A 17,076-nucleotide genomic window follows, 5' to 3' on the forward strand; every position below is an offset into this window, starting at 1 on the left:
GGTGCTGGCTGCGGACAGGCTCTCGCTGATAAAATAGACGAGGCAGGAGCTGGACACTTCACCGGGGGTTAATGTCGGTTTATTGATGTTCCAGATGAACCGACAGGCGAGCAACCAACTGGGGAGTGGCCAGGAATGGGGGGGGTGGGGGGGGAGGGGTGAAACAAGATTATAAAGGGGGTGGGTGTACAAAGGAGGGGTTTCCACTGAACCAATAAGGAAGGGTGGAGGGATGAACTTAACATAACTGACATAATGGGGAAACCAATAAATACAAGTAAAGGAGGGGCCCTGGGACCACAGCCAACCCCCAGAGCGAAGAAGATTCTCGAAAGCTAGGAGGAGTGGGCCCCGGGAGGAGAGAAAGTCTACATATAAGGGAAGGAGAGGGAGGAAAAATTATATAACCGAAAAAAACTGACAACTCCAATGGCGGGAGTTGCCATGGGGACAACATAATTGGCAGGGCTAAACTGGGGGAGGGCAGAACCATTTACATTAAACAGGGGGGAAAACAATACATAAAATAGGGGAGTAATACAATAAACTTAACAACACACTACAACATTAACCCAAAAGTTTTCCCATTTATCCTTCCCATTCTCTCCCACATCCTACAGCAGGAGGAGTAAGGAAGCAGCTGTGTGGGTTTTAACTGCCAGAGGGATTAACCCACAACACATATTAACATTTCAAAAATGCTATTGCTACTTTTTCTAGTCCAGTCCCCTTTTTGGTTTCATTAGAATACCAGATAAATTCCCATACATTCTACACTTACATAAAATCAATAATGAAAAGCAAGCTGGAAAGCTTTAAATTTATAGATCAAATCTAAGTATTTCAAAATGCTAGCTCTTACCTTAATAAATATGTATTGCACATGTAACATTCAAACTCAACTCTACATTGCAAAAAAAAATATAAAAGAATGGTAGTAATTATTATGCATGGAAATCAGTATCAAATCTAAGGATTTTTGCAGTGCTAGAGACAAATTTGGAATATAGCTCTTCCCTCATTTTCCTTAAGTGATTTTAAAACCAAAACAAAAGCAATCAAGTTCTGGAGGATTTAAAGTAAATATTCTATTTGATGGATTATCCTCCATTGGATTATTTTATTTTAAGGAACATTTGAGTCACACAGCTTGCATTTTGTCAATCAGAGAGCCTCACTGCAAGTCAATAAAAACAATGTTCGATGGTGACTCAGGCAATATAAGTAGTTTCTGGCCCACTGGCATACTCCATTGCCAGTACATCACTCACTCTTATGTGAATTCACAGAAAGAAGAAGCACATTACATGAACACACAGAGAGGAGATATATGAAGAAGGATGATTTAGAGTGCCTCTTCATTATGGAAAGTCACCTAGATTTAGAAAGGTAAAGAGTATGGAGTGCTGCCTAAATTTCATGCAACAGACAATTCAATATAATGTCTTTCAAATCCTATCAATAAAAAGAAAAAATTGTCTGGGAGTAAAATCTCAAAGAAGAGGAAATTAAATAGAATTTAACTTTGTTTATAAGTTATACACTCACAATGGTCATGTGAATATCTAAGAATAAAAATATCTGCTTTAAAGCTTTACTCAGGAAAGTTATCAGTTATAGGGTTTTACCTTGGAGAAACCTACTTCTTTTTCCCTTTTGGGAAAAGAAAGATCAGGAGAAGGAGATGATCTTTTAATGATGTAATCACAAGAATAACTGAAAGTGCAAGCATTTAAAAAGCCATCATAATCAATAAGAATTCCTCATTTGTCTCCAGAAAGTTTTAGAACACGCATCACTGTTGACACAAAATTATGAAATGGTGGCAAATGTGCAATTCTGAGAATGCCATGGATGCTGTGAAAGCAAAATATGCATGCACTGTTTTTTCTTCATTGCCTTTGGCCAAGCTTAAATAAAAGATCTTTATTTATCTTTTGCCTCACCTTTACTCCCTGCTGTCTAGAAAGCAGTTTAGGGATCAGACTGCTTTACTCTTTTATTGGGATATTCCTAAAGCAAAATCTAGATACTTCAAAGAAGGAAAGTTCTCATAAATGTGTCACAGAATGAACTACCTGAATAAAGAGGAAAATGAAGAGAGAGACAATAGATACATTTTGCTGTGCTGGAAACTAAAGCAGTTTAGACAACATCACAATGGCATTGTCTGCAATCAATGTGCGGAAAACCCTTTTTGACATCATGCAGTCACTTAATGCCATAAAACCAAAAACCTCTAGCATGCCATTTATAGATCCAGCTTGAATACATTCTAGCTATGGCTAGATTGATATGACTTCTGGAACTACACAGTTTTGCCAGTTTGCTGATTGCAGTGAATGCTCAGTCTGTACCCTTTCCTAAAGTTTAAGCTTCAGGGCACAGGATTTCCCCATGGACTGGCTGAGCAGTAAGGAAAAATAAAGAATTCACACCTTAAACTTTGCAACCAAAGAGTTACTTTGTACCCTCCTTCAGATATACTGGAGGACATTAGTAATTTCAGCACTGCTAACTAAGCAACAAATTGATAAAAGGTTAGCCCCAACTGGTTTTGATATTCCGGGAGACAATTCAACTTTCAAACTAAGAAGGATGGTGGGAAATAGTTTTCAAAGTCTATTTTCTGGCCAAGTATGAGACTGGTCATAAACTGTCACTTAAAATGTTGGAGGTTTGTTGCAAGTTTGGCATTTCTCTTCTTTCCCAGCATTCTTGACTAATTCAACATTGCAATAACAAACAGCAGGGACTGCCAAAAGCTGAACTCAGTGTATAAAAACTTAGCAAATAAAAAAACCTTAAAGCCTTTTGGCTATGACTGTGTAACAATAAGGATGAAGCAGATTTTAAAGGTTTCATGTGCAGCCATAGAATAAATATTTTTTTCACAAGTGCGCTGCTGGATCATTTCTATTAAATGTTTATGGACTAGAAAGTTTCGATCTAGCAGATTGACTCCAGCATTCTGTTCATCTTTTGAGGGGGTAGAGCTCCTGCTTCGTGTCCCTTCACTGGACCTGCTTCAACAGGTCCGTGTCTTTCCTGTACTGATGACCTCAGAGCTGATGCTGCACTGGTGGGAGTCACCAGAGTGGCTAAGAGGGGCAGAACCCTCTCCCTCACCCTGCTGGTCATGCCCAGGGCAATCCTGGGCTAAATATATTTGCCCTCTGTGAAGAAATATGCTTAATAAAGGGAAAAGAACAACATTTTTCAACTTTAATGAAAATATTTATGGACTTCTTTGATCATTAAAGTTGTTTAGAAATGTTTTAAATGCCTTCATGACATCTGTTTTTCACAAACGGGAAAAATTATGGCTATTTATTAAAAACTGTAACACATTTTAAATGCTGCTTATGCCTTTTTATTCAATTCTAAGACAACCTAATTGATTCTTTGGCTTATTTTCTTATACATTCTCTTCAAAGGCCTGTATTTCTATTAAGGAAAGAAATCTATCCATGATAATTGAACTTGCTGCATACTAAACAATTTTATCTCTGCCTTAATACAGTTTTTCCTTCCTAAAAGCTGTAAGAGATAAGCACCTCTGAAGTTCATGTGTAGTTCAAGTAAAATATAAGGTAGATAAATGAAATGAGCTGAATAAATGGAAAGAAATCTACTATGAAATTAAGATATAAATTGTAACTATGGAAACAGCCTTTGTAATTAAGAATGATTCAGAGAGGCATAGAAGATGTTTAATCAGTAGGTAAATTAACTGATGATTTTTTTTAGAAAGGTAATAGAAGTTAATCCAATAAAATCCTTTAAAACTTTCTTAGTGGCCTACAATAAAACAAACAAACAAACAAACAAATAACCCCCAGAACTATTTGCAATTTTTCACCAGTACAGGGTTAAAAAACCGGCCTTATTTTTACAATATTTTTAACATGTGTCCTAAACCCATATTACAAATTGAACCACAATTCTCTTTTGATATTTATGTCAGCATTAATACATGGATCCTCACACACTTTTCAGTGATTCTAGTAAATTTCACTGAGGTGTGGTAATCATTTTATAAAGGAAAACAGTAATACAGGAAAGTAATATTGCTTTCCAAAAATGAGATGAGAGGGAAAACATAAAATATTTCAGCTCAACCAGCATGTGAGAGGCACAGTTGAGAAAGGTATTTTGTTTCTAGAGTAGTCATAGGGTCTAGGTCATGAACTGAGATGCAAAATGATATGAAACGACACTTAATCCAGAGTGTCTATTTGAATTTATTCTGAAAGAAGCAGCAGAATTCTAAAGTGAAGCACAGGCAAGAGTTGGAGCTGGACTGGGCTTTACACCACAGTAATGGTAAAACAGTGACTTCTCAATAAATTTGTTTTAACTACTTGTTTTTAACACACTTTCTTGTACTCTGTGTGTGTTCTTCTGGTTTTTTAATAATTCTTCAGCACACTCCAACCAACAATGCATCCTTGTAACTAAAAGTAAGCTGCCTGAGGTGCCAGAGCCAGTGTAGCCTTATAACCTTTAAGACCAAGTTACTAAATCTTTACTCAGTACAAGAGACCCTCTCTTCTTTGCATGTGTTTTGTTATGTATAGGCTTGTAAATTACAGAGTAAGTTTTTAGCTCATCCTTTAAGGCTTTATTTCAGATTTGTTTTAATGACATATTGGAAAAACAGCAGATTTCTGTGGCACTACAAAGTTGTGCGAGGAAAACCAAAATGAAAAACTTATGTTTTGCTAATACATATTAATTATCTGTTGTGTGTAAAGCAATTGACCTCTGCCTGATTTTCATAAATATATTAGATGTAGTCAAAGAAGTACAGACCTCCTATGCACATCTGTATATCTCTGTACTAGTACTTCATGCATCTATCAAAAAATGTCATTATCAGTAAAACTGCAGCCATCCTAAAGAGTTTAAGTTCATACTGTAGTGTTGCAGCATTTCCAAAACTTTATGTTGACAAGATCTGATATAAACCTTACAAATACATAGGGGTAAGTTACACATAGAAAGCATATCTTAATAAAATCAGAGTTAAAATGAGAGAACAGGTACCTTGAAACATGAAGTGCATTCTACCTATTTTCTTCATCATATTATGAGTTGCTTTAAAATGCCAATATTAACTGATTCTGTGGCAGAGAAAAAAACTCACCTTTGTAGTTTGGCTTTTATTCTTTCTCTCAAGGTTGAACTTCAGCTGTCGCTATCATAAACAAATCTCCAAAACAAACAGATAATGCTTAACTAAGCCTCAAAGATCTTTATTCTGTTGTATTTTAATACTGCTGTATGTTACATTGTATTTCATTTCCTCTTCTACTGAACTTAGAAAAAAAGAAAAAACTTAGTGAAGTTCAAAGTTTGATTGACTTAACAAAGGTTTAAGTTATTTGTGCAGCTTTTGTGGGTTCTTTGTTATTTTTTTCTTTAAGACGGGCATCTCCCAGGAGCTACTTATAGAGTAATTATGCGACGCAGGGTGGCAAAGTACCTGTCCTGTGTATTCACAGGTCAGTTTTATCTATTATTCAGCTGCTGCAATTGCAGAAATTAGCAGAGGCACTAAAACATCTGAGGATTAAAAGTCTATGTTTAAGCCTTAAAAGCCCATAAGCAAAATACTTACGTTGGGTAAATAGTAGCACTTTTTGGCTCAGCCATCACTCAAGAGCACTGGTAGAATGCAATGACCACTGTCACAGACAGAAGAGGGAAAGGCTGCCCAAAAAATGTCCTTAGCTCTTTATCTAGACTGCCAGTATAGGGAAGATAACAATGTTGAAGTACATGTTGGTTTCCTACCCAAAATCACCTGGAAATTTTTAGAAGGGACCACATGGGAAATCAAGGTAAATATGATGTTAAAAAAACTGCTGCTATTCCAGATAAAGGCACCCTGACTGCTGGAAATTAGGGTTAGTCCAAGTGAATGAAAAGCATGTGAGGGACACTGTTGATGTTTTTCCCAAACTGAGTTTGGGAAAGTGGAAATCTAGTTTTATCAAATCCAGTTTACCATCAGCCAAGGTGGTAAAAACATCCACACTGGTTTCAAAGCAAACACTGTGGAGTTCAATATCTTATTTGCTTAGCTACTTCTTCATTGTTTTCAACAACTGGACAGATACTATAACAACTTTTTAAACTATAACAGCTTTTTAAACTAAGTGGCAGACAATATTTTTCAACATTATTGAAGACAGCTTAGCTATTATGGTCTCACTTCTTGTAAATTTAAGACCTAGCCACAAAGAGTAGCAAGGTCAAGAACTCTACAACATGAAAACAGAAATAAGACAAATTATTATTAAAAAAAATTATTAGAAGTCTGATGAAACAATAAGTCAGTTAACAAAATCCCACAAGCACTATGTGTTTGGAAAGACTGATTAGAAAAGAAAAAGTAGAGTTGTGAAATTCTGTTTCTTTTATGAAGAGTCAAAGAAGGATTTTCTCCACTTCTCCCTGAAGCTTTTCCCCAAGCTAAAGATGATGCTACCCTTTCTTCTACTCTTCTAAAGTGCATACTGTTGTCTGTGACAGACACTGAACAATTCTTTAATATGTTTGCAAAGAGCAACATAAATAAAAATATTCCTCTGTTGTTTTTGAAATATTTATTAACTTGCTCCAAGCCATTCTGGATGATTTGACTAACAGACCTAGCAATACAGACTCACAGCTTCAGGGCCTGAGCAGCAATTGTCTGAGCCTTTCTTTTAAAACTTCCAGGACATTCCACAAGAAGTGGGGTTTAGAGGGTGAGATAATTTTCAAAGATAATGGATTTTCAGCGCAAGTAATTAAACAGCTAAGACTGAGACTGCCAAAACCTAATGAGAGTGAAAAGAATAGAAAACGTGAAAATCAAGTCTACCCTTTGATGACTGTGTAGAAAAACAGTGGTTTTTTTACCCAGTCCCCTCTGCTTGCAGCACACTCCCTCTGGTTACCATAGATAATGTGTTACTTACTACGAAACCATTTCCTTCACTCCTTCTGCAGGCTCCAAATTAGTCTGTCCATCTGAGATGAGCTTGCTCAGTTACTCTCAGGGAAAGGCACAAACACCTTTTCCAAAAGTTTTTTCTATGATGAAACATGTCTGACACTGACTTTTTTTTTGCCTTTTCCACCACTTTGCATAATTTAAGAGGAATGACACTTCAAACAGTCAACCACAGCTAAATGATGTTTTTCATACACTCCATCCTCATTTCTTTTCAACATAAATAGATCTAAACATCAATAAGATTTGTGTAGTCTTCAAGGAAATGTTTGTGTTCAGTTCCAGATTTAAAATCTGTTACTCAGAGCTTCAGAAATGTGTGCTTTACTGCATAAAATTTTTGATGCAGTAAAATGCACTGTCAATTTAGGTTGTACTTTGCTAGGTACCATTAATTTTGTGATATTTCTTATGCCATTCTGCAACTGAGAGGTTGACTAGTCTAAAACTTCCACATAAACACATAAATGTTCATAAAGATTTCCACAAAGAGATGTACTCCTACTCACTTTAATTGTCTATTCTATAGGCTTGCATGAATAGGATTTAATTCCTACAGACACTTTGAGTATCCACATTGAAATCTGAAACCCATCTAGACTATACTTTTACATTATTTTTCATTTACTCTCTTAAAGTATTTCCTTCAGCCATTTACTTAAAAAATAAAAAAATGCTAGCTCAAAATAAATTTTTTTATAGTGATGGCTTCCAATTTGGCAGCAACCTACACATCGAGAAGTAATATTTCTGCATTATCCATAAAACCTTTTGCATAAAACCTGGTAATATATTCATAACAGATGTAAAATCATGTTTTTCTCTTTTATCCACACCAATTCCTTTTTCTCTCTACTTATTACACAGTTTTGGTTTTTTCCCAACCTAAAGCCTCAAAAAACAACAGTATCTTCCACAAATATTTATTTTCTGTGCAAAATTTGTATAATCAAATTTTTCTCTATTAAGTAAACTAGCACTGCCAGAAGTGTTTTTGTTGAACTTCTTTTGTCAACGATCATAAGCAGGAGGAAAAGCTAGCCACCATCCACCTCCCTCTTTACACAGCTTTCATGAAGACTGGGGAGTAAAACAGGTAGCACAAATATGACACATCTGTCTGGAGACCACTTTAGACTGAATATAGTGACGTGTGCTTTATTCCCATTTTATCTCTTATACAACAACATATAGTAACAACATGCCAGATGGTTTGACACCTGTTCTGTCTTCTGGGAGCGTGTGAGATCCTAGATGTTCCCTTCTCCAGAAGGACCATGACAGGCTTGGGAGGTAGACCCATGTGAACCTCATGAAGTTCAGCCAGACCAAGTGTGAGGTGCTGCACCTGGATCAGGGCAACCCCAAGCATAAATACAGGCTGGGCATGACCAGCAGGCTGAGGAGCTGATTTTCTCAGCTCTACTCCTATCTCATGAGACCCCACCTGGAGTAATGTGTCCAGCTCTGGGAACCACAACATAGGTATGATGTGGGCTGGTTGGAGTGAGTCCAGAGGAGGGTGACAAAGATTATCTAACTGTTGGAGCACTTCTCCTATGAATACAGGCTTTCAGAGCTGGGGTTATTCAGCTTATTATATGGAGAAGAGAAGGCTCTGGGGAGACTTTATTGTGGTGTTAAGGTTTGACACTGGCACAAGGCCAAATGCCCCCATGAAAATACACCTTCTCTGGTGTCTGCTGTGAGATTTTGACCAGGAATAAACAAAGCAGGCTCTCACTTGAAAAAAAAAAGGTTTATTAACTAAACTACAAAAACAATTACTAAACTACACACAAAAGAAAAAAAAACACAAGGAAAATGAAAACCTTACAAAAACACTCTCCTCCTCCTCCCCCCTAAATTCCCAATACAATACATTCTCCAAAATCACCAGTTCTGGGTCCAGCACCACCCTTTAGAATGCTCAAACTTTCAGTTCCTCAAGAGGAGAGGGAGTCCTTCCGTGTGTCGTGGTGGCCTTTTCCATCCTTGTTCCGGTGCTCTCACCACCGAACAGGGATCAGGACTGCTTCCAGGGTTGTCTTTTTAAGGATGCTTTGTCCAATTCCAGAAAAGCACAGTATCTCACCTTCTGACCTTTGGGACATCTGTCCCCCCCATATTTTATATACCCCCTGGGGCCGAGGGGTACCCACACTGAATCTTCTTTGGCTCTGGGACATTTCTCCCCCTGGACTCAGTCTCTGTATCACACGGAAACATGGCTCTGTCCATGGCTACACAAAAGAGTCCAGCATAAAATGCCACTCCATCTTCTCCATCTTTCCAACATCTCTCACTCTCTCTCTGGTCCAGGCCTTCATCACTCACTCATTTCCTTTGTCCTCCTCCACTCTTATCCCTCGTCTAGGAAGGGTTAATGTTCTGTAAGGTTTTCATTGTCCAAAAAGGGTTAAAAACTCCTCCGAGTGGCTGGACTCCTGGCTGCACCCCCCCCATCTCCTCAGCCGGGCTGCCTGCTGCCAGCACATGTTTACTAAATTTCCAGATAACAACCCCAAACACAGGCTGCACTCTCTCTCTGTCTGTCTCCAAGGGGGGGGAACAGGCTGCCCATTGCTTCCCGGCATTTCTTTACTTCTTCCTTCCACCCTTGGGGGGGGCCAGGCCTACCTCTCCCGGGCCGGGCCGCATGGCTTTTCCCCTCCCCCCGCCCAGCCAGCAACTGGGCCGGGGGAGAGACCCAACTCCTTCCCGCCGGAAATTCAAAGAGGAACTGCCAGGGGGAGAGCCCTGCTTTTACCCTGTGTGCTCAGAGGTGGATCCAATGCCCAGTGGTTGGGCCAGATGGCAATATTCAAATCTGAGCACTCATCCACAGCATCCCAGAAATCCTGTTTCCGGGTCAAACCATGACATGTGGTCTCCCAGTACCTAAAGGGGGCCTGCAGGAAGGCTGGAGAGAGATAGAATTTTCACAAGGGTATGTAGTAATAAGGCACGGGTAGTGGCTTAAAATTGAATGAGGGCAGGTTTAGATTGGGTATTGGGAAGAAATTCTTCACTGTAAGGATGGTCAGGCAGTGGAACAGGTTGCTTAGAGAGGCTGTAAATGCCCCATCACTGTAAATGTTCCAGGTCAGGTTAAAAGTTTTGAGTGAACTCATCTAGTGAATGCTGTTCCTGCCCAAGGTAGGGGTTTGGAACTAGAGGTCCTTATGGTCTTTAAGGTCTCTTTCAACTCAAGTAATTTTAAAATTCTATGATCAATTTGGTTTAATTTTCTTGAAAACTTCATTGCAAGTATGCATATAATCAGTGAAAACCTCAATAGCTCTTCATATTTTCTTCCAAGAGCATGCATACTTTCAGATAATTAAATTTACTATTTTTGTAAATTCAATTTTAACTCTCCAATGATTTTTTTCATTAATTTTTAATCTTTGAAAGCAGTGTAAAGAAGTTATTTGAGAGTAAAAAATAGTTTCATGTCTGGTAGAATAAAACATTGTCTTTAGCAAATAATCAGGCATCTAAACATTATGTTCCACACATTTTAATATTATGATGAGGAGGAATACCTCAGCTTCTGCATTCTTTTTCACCATAACTATAGGGTTTATGACAATATCTACAAATCTAGAAGCACACTTTTTTTTTCCTTGAATGCATGTAAAGAAAGTATGGCCACAGAGGGATTTTTCATCACTATTTTTAGTTATATCTCTGAATTAGAATTCATTCATGCATAGCACTCTCAGAAGAAGACTGGGTTTTTTCATCAGAACCAGGGAAATGGAGAGGTGGGGTACTAGTCATCACTTATAACTAGGGTATAGACCTTATTGTTCACAAATACTGCATACTAACTCTAAAGCAACCAAAAAACCTCTTTTTTCTCTAATATGCAAACAGCTTTGTTCTCGAGTAGAGCTTGTTAAAAATTAGTAAGAGTCATTCCTGAGCCTTATGCCCACTAATCAATAAACTTTCAGTCTTCTCAGCTAAATTAATATTTTACAAAGTTCCTACAGTGAAGTCCATTAGCTTAGGACACATAGTTTGTCTAAGAGTTGAATGTATGTGTAAGTCAGTATTTCTGGAGGTGTTCAGAAAGGATTATATTCCCAAAAGCACAATACGGGAGTCTGTCTGAGCATTTTCATATGCTATTCTAAACTGAAAGAAGGAATGTCCATGTTAGTCTACTACCTCTCTCACTCTAAAACTTCATTAAAACATAAAAAGGAGATTAGATTAGCATAGTCAGTATTTTGTCAATCACAAAATAGGAAAATATTTCAAAGGTAGTAGTCTTTCAATATGCTAATCAAAGAGGATAGGAGTAGAATAATATTCAAAATTATTTCTAAATATATTTAATGTAGTCCTTTTATCTACGGAAGAGAACTTCTGGCTGCTTCTATAAAAGGATTGCATACATGTTCAAAAAAAGAAAACTTACAAATGTTTACTGTGTTCCTTGACATTTTAAATCAAATGTGCAGCAACCGAATGCTTATGAGATGCAATTAATCAGCAGTGAATGTTCTCACATTTATGGATGGATTAAGCACAGTAAGATCTAATTAGCTTATGCTTAAACAACATGAAATTATAAATAGTTGTCACGTTTCTTAATTTACCTCTCCTACCATTTTCATTCTACTTTCAGAAAAAAAAAATAACATTATTACATGTTAGTTAGGATAAACACAACAGAATGTTACATAGGGAATGAAATTTGAATTCATTTACCAAATGTACCATGCAAACTTATTTCAGCAAAAACAGTGGTATGTCTCCAGCTTTTAAATAGCTTTTCCTCTGTGTAGAAAGCAAATTAAATGGGAGAGAAAAAGGATGTAGTCCTTCGTGTTGAAGACAACAGAAACACAAAGCAGCTTTCTATTTCTTTTCTCTGTTTTCATATTTAAAGAAAAGCTCAGAAACAAATATCTTTCAGGATTCCATCTCTCCAGATGTATCATTTCACTATCAGCTAAAGAGGCTGAAAGGACAATAATGTGACAGATTCCCTAAATCCATGAGAAAGTATTTGATGAAGTGCAATTTCTTCCCCTGACAGGGATAACTATACTATAATCACTGAGACATTTTCCCTTGCTTAAAACTCTTTAACAGTATATTTAAAAAAAACCAACATATATAACAATAAGATCTAAAGAGAAAACACTGTTCACTTCCTGTGCTTTGCTTGCTCACTTCTAATAACACCAATATTCACAAGACAAGAGAAAATACTCTGCTTTGCAAATAATTGTGAAAGATAAGTATTTTTTCAGTGCCTTAATCTTAAGTGAAAAGGGTTAAGGGATGTTGACTAGTTTGTCCAGTAACAGTTTAATTCAATTTTTAGTTTCCTTTAAAGAAAAATTCTATTAACACCTTTTCTGCCTCATCTTGACATTTCTGTTGTTTGTGGAGGCAATTACCAATTGCAAAGCAGCCACCCAATGAGATAATATTCACTGATACAAGCTTTGGGAACCTTCAAATGGGAAGTGATGTTTGATTTCAAAAATATGCAGCTGGTCTCTGAGATTATTTTGGTAGATACTGCGCTCCTCTGAAAGATGGGTAAACCACTTAACAGTTGATTTTCAAAAGTTCTGACACATGCACTTCTCATGGACTTCAAACAGGAACAGTAGTTGAACAAAACACAGCAGAGGAGGCAGGGGAAATAGTCTTGTGAATGAAATAGTAAATGAGCTGGAGATGTAATAGAAGAAGGATCTATGTCCTTATTTTCTCTCTGGTATAGCTAGTTTTCACAGCTATATTAGATGGAGGACCCAGCTGAAATTTGGAAAGCTCCATTGGAAACTGATTAGATCTCAGGAAGCAGTTTGCTTAAACTCTTTTACTCCTTAAAGTTCACAGATAAGACAGCCAGCTTCTACAGATAACAAATGTTGAATCCAGTGATGGATGATTCCAATTTGCATTCAGATAATTCTAAACTCACTGCTATGAAATATTTACAAAATCACTGATATTCTAAGCTGAAGACAAAATAATTTAGTATAGCTACAGATAACAGAGAGTATACAGATAGCATTAGAGGGATATTTTCATGTTCGAATGTTATAAAGCATTACACTTTATGGAAAAGTGATAAGAAACGCCTCACAATTGAGGCTCAGCAACTACAACAAAATGTTTTCATTAACCCATGGGAGCAAGACACATGTGAGACACTAGAAGCAAAGTAAGAGACTTCTGACATAGCAGAGGTTGTCTTTATAATGTATTCATTAGCAGTGACCCTCCCACAGCTTTTTTCCGACTTCACTTCCCATCTTCCAGAAAGTTAAGACTGAAAATAGAGAATGTATAACAAGGCAATATGGCAAACTCTGCCAACATATAGACTGTCAAAGAAAAGATATTCCCAGGGCACTTTACAGAGGGTGCAAAGCCAACAGAAGCACAATCAACATTCCTACACATTGAAAAGCAATTATCTTCATACACCGAACAAGCTGTGTAACTAAATAAGCTATGACTGCCCACTGCCACTACCTAGGTAAAGGAACAAAGTGAAATAATATAATTACTCCTTGTCATCTAAAAAAAAAAAAATGGTCTGCTATTTTTTATGCAATTTGATATCTATTTGATTTTGCTTAAAATCACTAAATAGCCTAAAATTCAAATATTACATTATTAAGTATCTGATATTTCCCTCTGTGTTATTTCATTCTTTTAATGATGTTTAGTGAGCTTAAGTCCCCCTGATTTTTCCCTTCCCAGCTGGAAGATTAAACTTTCCTAACTTAGAGGAAAACTGCAAAACACCAGTCCACCACAGCCATTTGCCTTCTTGAAGAGTATTTAATTGGGTGATGGAAATGGAAAATGGAACTCAGGAACTTTGAAAACTCAGAAAATTCAGCCTCTAAGTATTAGAATGAAAACACATAGATCTTCATCAATGAAAGTATATTTGTATTCCAGCCTCACAGTTAGCACATGATCCATAGCTGGCAGTCCTGCTGTTCCCTGAGAACCATTCTTTCACTCTCCACTCCTGAAAATTTTTGAAAACAAGACTAAAACAACACTGTCACTGGTAATGATGACCTTCTGACACCACAGTTTAGTTTTCACAAACCTCATTCCTACACATGCTTTCACATTCTCTTTGGCAGTGGCAAACAGCATATAGAAATTGGGAACTTCTATTATACACTAGTTGCTTATTCTAGTCCCCTTGCCTCCACAATGTGAAAACAATTTAAAATTAACTCATTTATTACCTTTGGCCATACCAAGGCAAAACACAGCCGCCAGTACATTAAGGGATTTCTTCACATTCAGTTCCATGACTACTCTCCTAAACATCAAGTTGACTTATTCTGGATCATGTGTGGCAACTTTAAGGAGGAACATAGATACAAAAGTGATCCTAAAGGATATCCTGGTTGTAGTGGAGGAAAGAGTTAGGGGTCTGCCTACCCTGCCTATCTACCCTCTGGATACAAGGAAAGCAGGTGGCATTATCCTGGCAAATATGCATAAATCATCAGGAAATACCTTGGAGGGAAAAGTGCTGCCCACGGATGAATAACTTAGCATCTGTTCACAAAGGATTCACCACAGAGTAGGGCAATTTGCACAGAATATTTTCACATAGGCTATTCTCAGAGAAGGATTTAGTTATGTTGGTCCAGAAAGGCAGAAGTGCAAGCTGAGCAAGCTGAGAGAGATGTGCAAGAGTTTTTTGCCATGAAAGAAATATTTTTTTGCTCCAGGAGTTGTTTGTGGGGGACATTAAGACTAAAACCAGTGCAATTCATTTACACTAGATAAATGCACTCCTATAATAGGCAAAAATTTAGTTGAACCACTAGATAGGAGTGTACAGTAGCAGAATGGGGCACTGACCACTTTTAGCAGAATGCAGAAAATATAGGCCAATATACCTACAAAATTACTGCAGCATGACATCTTATATTGCTAAGGACTCTTTCATGGTTCAAAGATCTGTTCTTTTTCTCTGTTGAGTGCTGGAATTCCTTAGAAAACTTGGCTTAGCTGGCTGTTCATCCGTGGCCTATTAATATAAAATGTGGTAAGTCCCTTTACTTCTCTGTCAGTCAGAACCTCCCTTGTAAAATGAGAATAGTTTTGATTTATTTCAGAGTTTTAAAGGAGTAACGCTTATCAGGAATGCTCAGATGTTTTTCAGGAATGCTCAGATGTTTTGGTACCATAAAAGAACCTATATCAGCTGGGCATTTCATATGAATTTGTAATAAATTCTGCAATTAAATAGCAAAAGTTGTCTAAGTACATTTTTGTAGGAAATCAATGATATACAAATTCTTTAACCACAACAGTAATCCCCAATATATAACAGAGAATCTGTTACAGCTTACTATAAGCTAACACTGCAGAAAGAAACTTAACTCTGCCCTCAATTTTTCTACATTGCTGGGAGGTGTTGAATTGATTCAAGTGGCCATGAAGCTGGTTTAGTTACATACTATTCTCTGATCCCATTATATTCATTATAATGAATAAATTCCCAAACCTTTCTGTTCTGATAATTTTATGGTTTTAATTTTGTATAACAGGAAAGCAAATGACCCATAATGAACATCTCATCCCTTGCAGGGGGGTGGGAACCAGGTGGTCTTCAAGTCCATTCCAAGCTTTTAGCATTCTATGATCTGTGACTCACAGTTTTATGTAGGAGATTGTTTCCTGCTTTGACACATTAATAAAATTGGAGTGAGGGATGAACCAGACCCATTTATGAGTCTATTTAACAGTGCTTATCTTTTCTAATGGCCTCCCCATGTATCATTAACAATGTCAAGCATGCTTTACCTGCCACACAAAGCAATTTATTTGAGAGCCAGGTCACACAATCTCAAGGAGACATGATTTAAGGATGATACAGGACTGCAGAATCCAGAGACCCCCTGCATTGTAACAGCACATGCATACAGTTGTGAGCCTTACTACTTCATTGCTTCAAAAGCTGGAGAAAGATGAGGAAATTTACATCAGCTACAAGAAATATTCATCTAGCATCCTCCATCAATTAAAAAAACCCTAACAAAAACCCCAACAAAAAAACAATAAAAACCCATCACAAACCAAATAAAAATAATAAACCCACAAGTGTACATCTAATTTCCAGTCACCTTCTTACTTTTTTCTATTTTCTACAAATGAATAAACAATCCCCAAAAATAAGTTAATATTAAGCTGTGCTGAAGACACTCTTCAGAGTATTCCTTCTGTTATGAGTACAAATTTTAAAAGCACAAAGGTCATTAACTATGATGAGCTCCAGTTTAAAGTTGAATAACGATACCATGAGGATGCAGCAATCTGTGGCAGCCTTGGCCATAGTGAGCATGAAGAATTGATATGAAGATCCCAAGGGCAAAGAAGAAATAAAACAGCAGGCCAGACCTCAGGCATCAAGGAAACAGCCTGAGGCTTGTTCAGGGAGCAGGCAGGTGGAATCAAACAGGAGCAGCTCTGAAGAGCAAAGAAGACAAGGGAACATGGAAGGTCTTAAGTGCATCATTCCCCAAAAGTTCCAAAATAGCCAGTCAAGTCTCAGGGAAATATATCCAATCTGTTTTTCTGCCCAGTCTGAACCTACCACTTTAAATTTACTAATGTAAATCTCACATTTTTGGCTGAAAATGCACCATAGTAGAAAGCTTAGATTGTTTCTTTCAATATGTGCCTCTGTAGCCATCTCTTCTTGAAGTTGAACAGTGCTTTTGTGCCCCACTAAACTTCAAGTTACTCCAATTTATTAACATATTTCTTCTTTTGGGGTGCCTCAAACCAGATACAATATTCCAGAAACACTCAAAAAAGTGCTAAAAAGGTGCATTAAAACTTCCTCCAACATACTATCTGTGTTACTGTCAATACAGCTCAGATGTTAAGGTATTGTGTTTTAGGGGGTTTGTTTGTGTTACAAGTGAATTATTGCCTCACACAGTATCCATGAAATAATGCATTCCATCTTTCAGGGTGTGTTTATTATGATTGCTAGAAATAGCAGCACCAGAGGACTGTAATAATATCAAAGGACTGTTAGA

Source organism: Melospiza melodia, chromosome 1, assembly GCF_035770615.1.
Source record: "Melospiza melodia melodia isolate bMelMel2 chromosome 1, bMelMel2.pri, whole genome shotgun sequence".
Lineage (NCBI taxonomy): Eukaryota > Metazoa > Chordata > Aves > Passeriformes > Passerellidae > Melospiza > Melospiza melodia.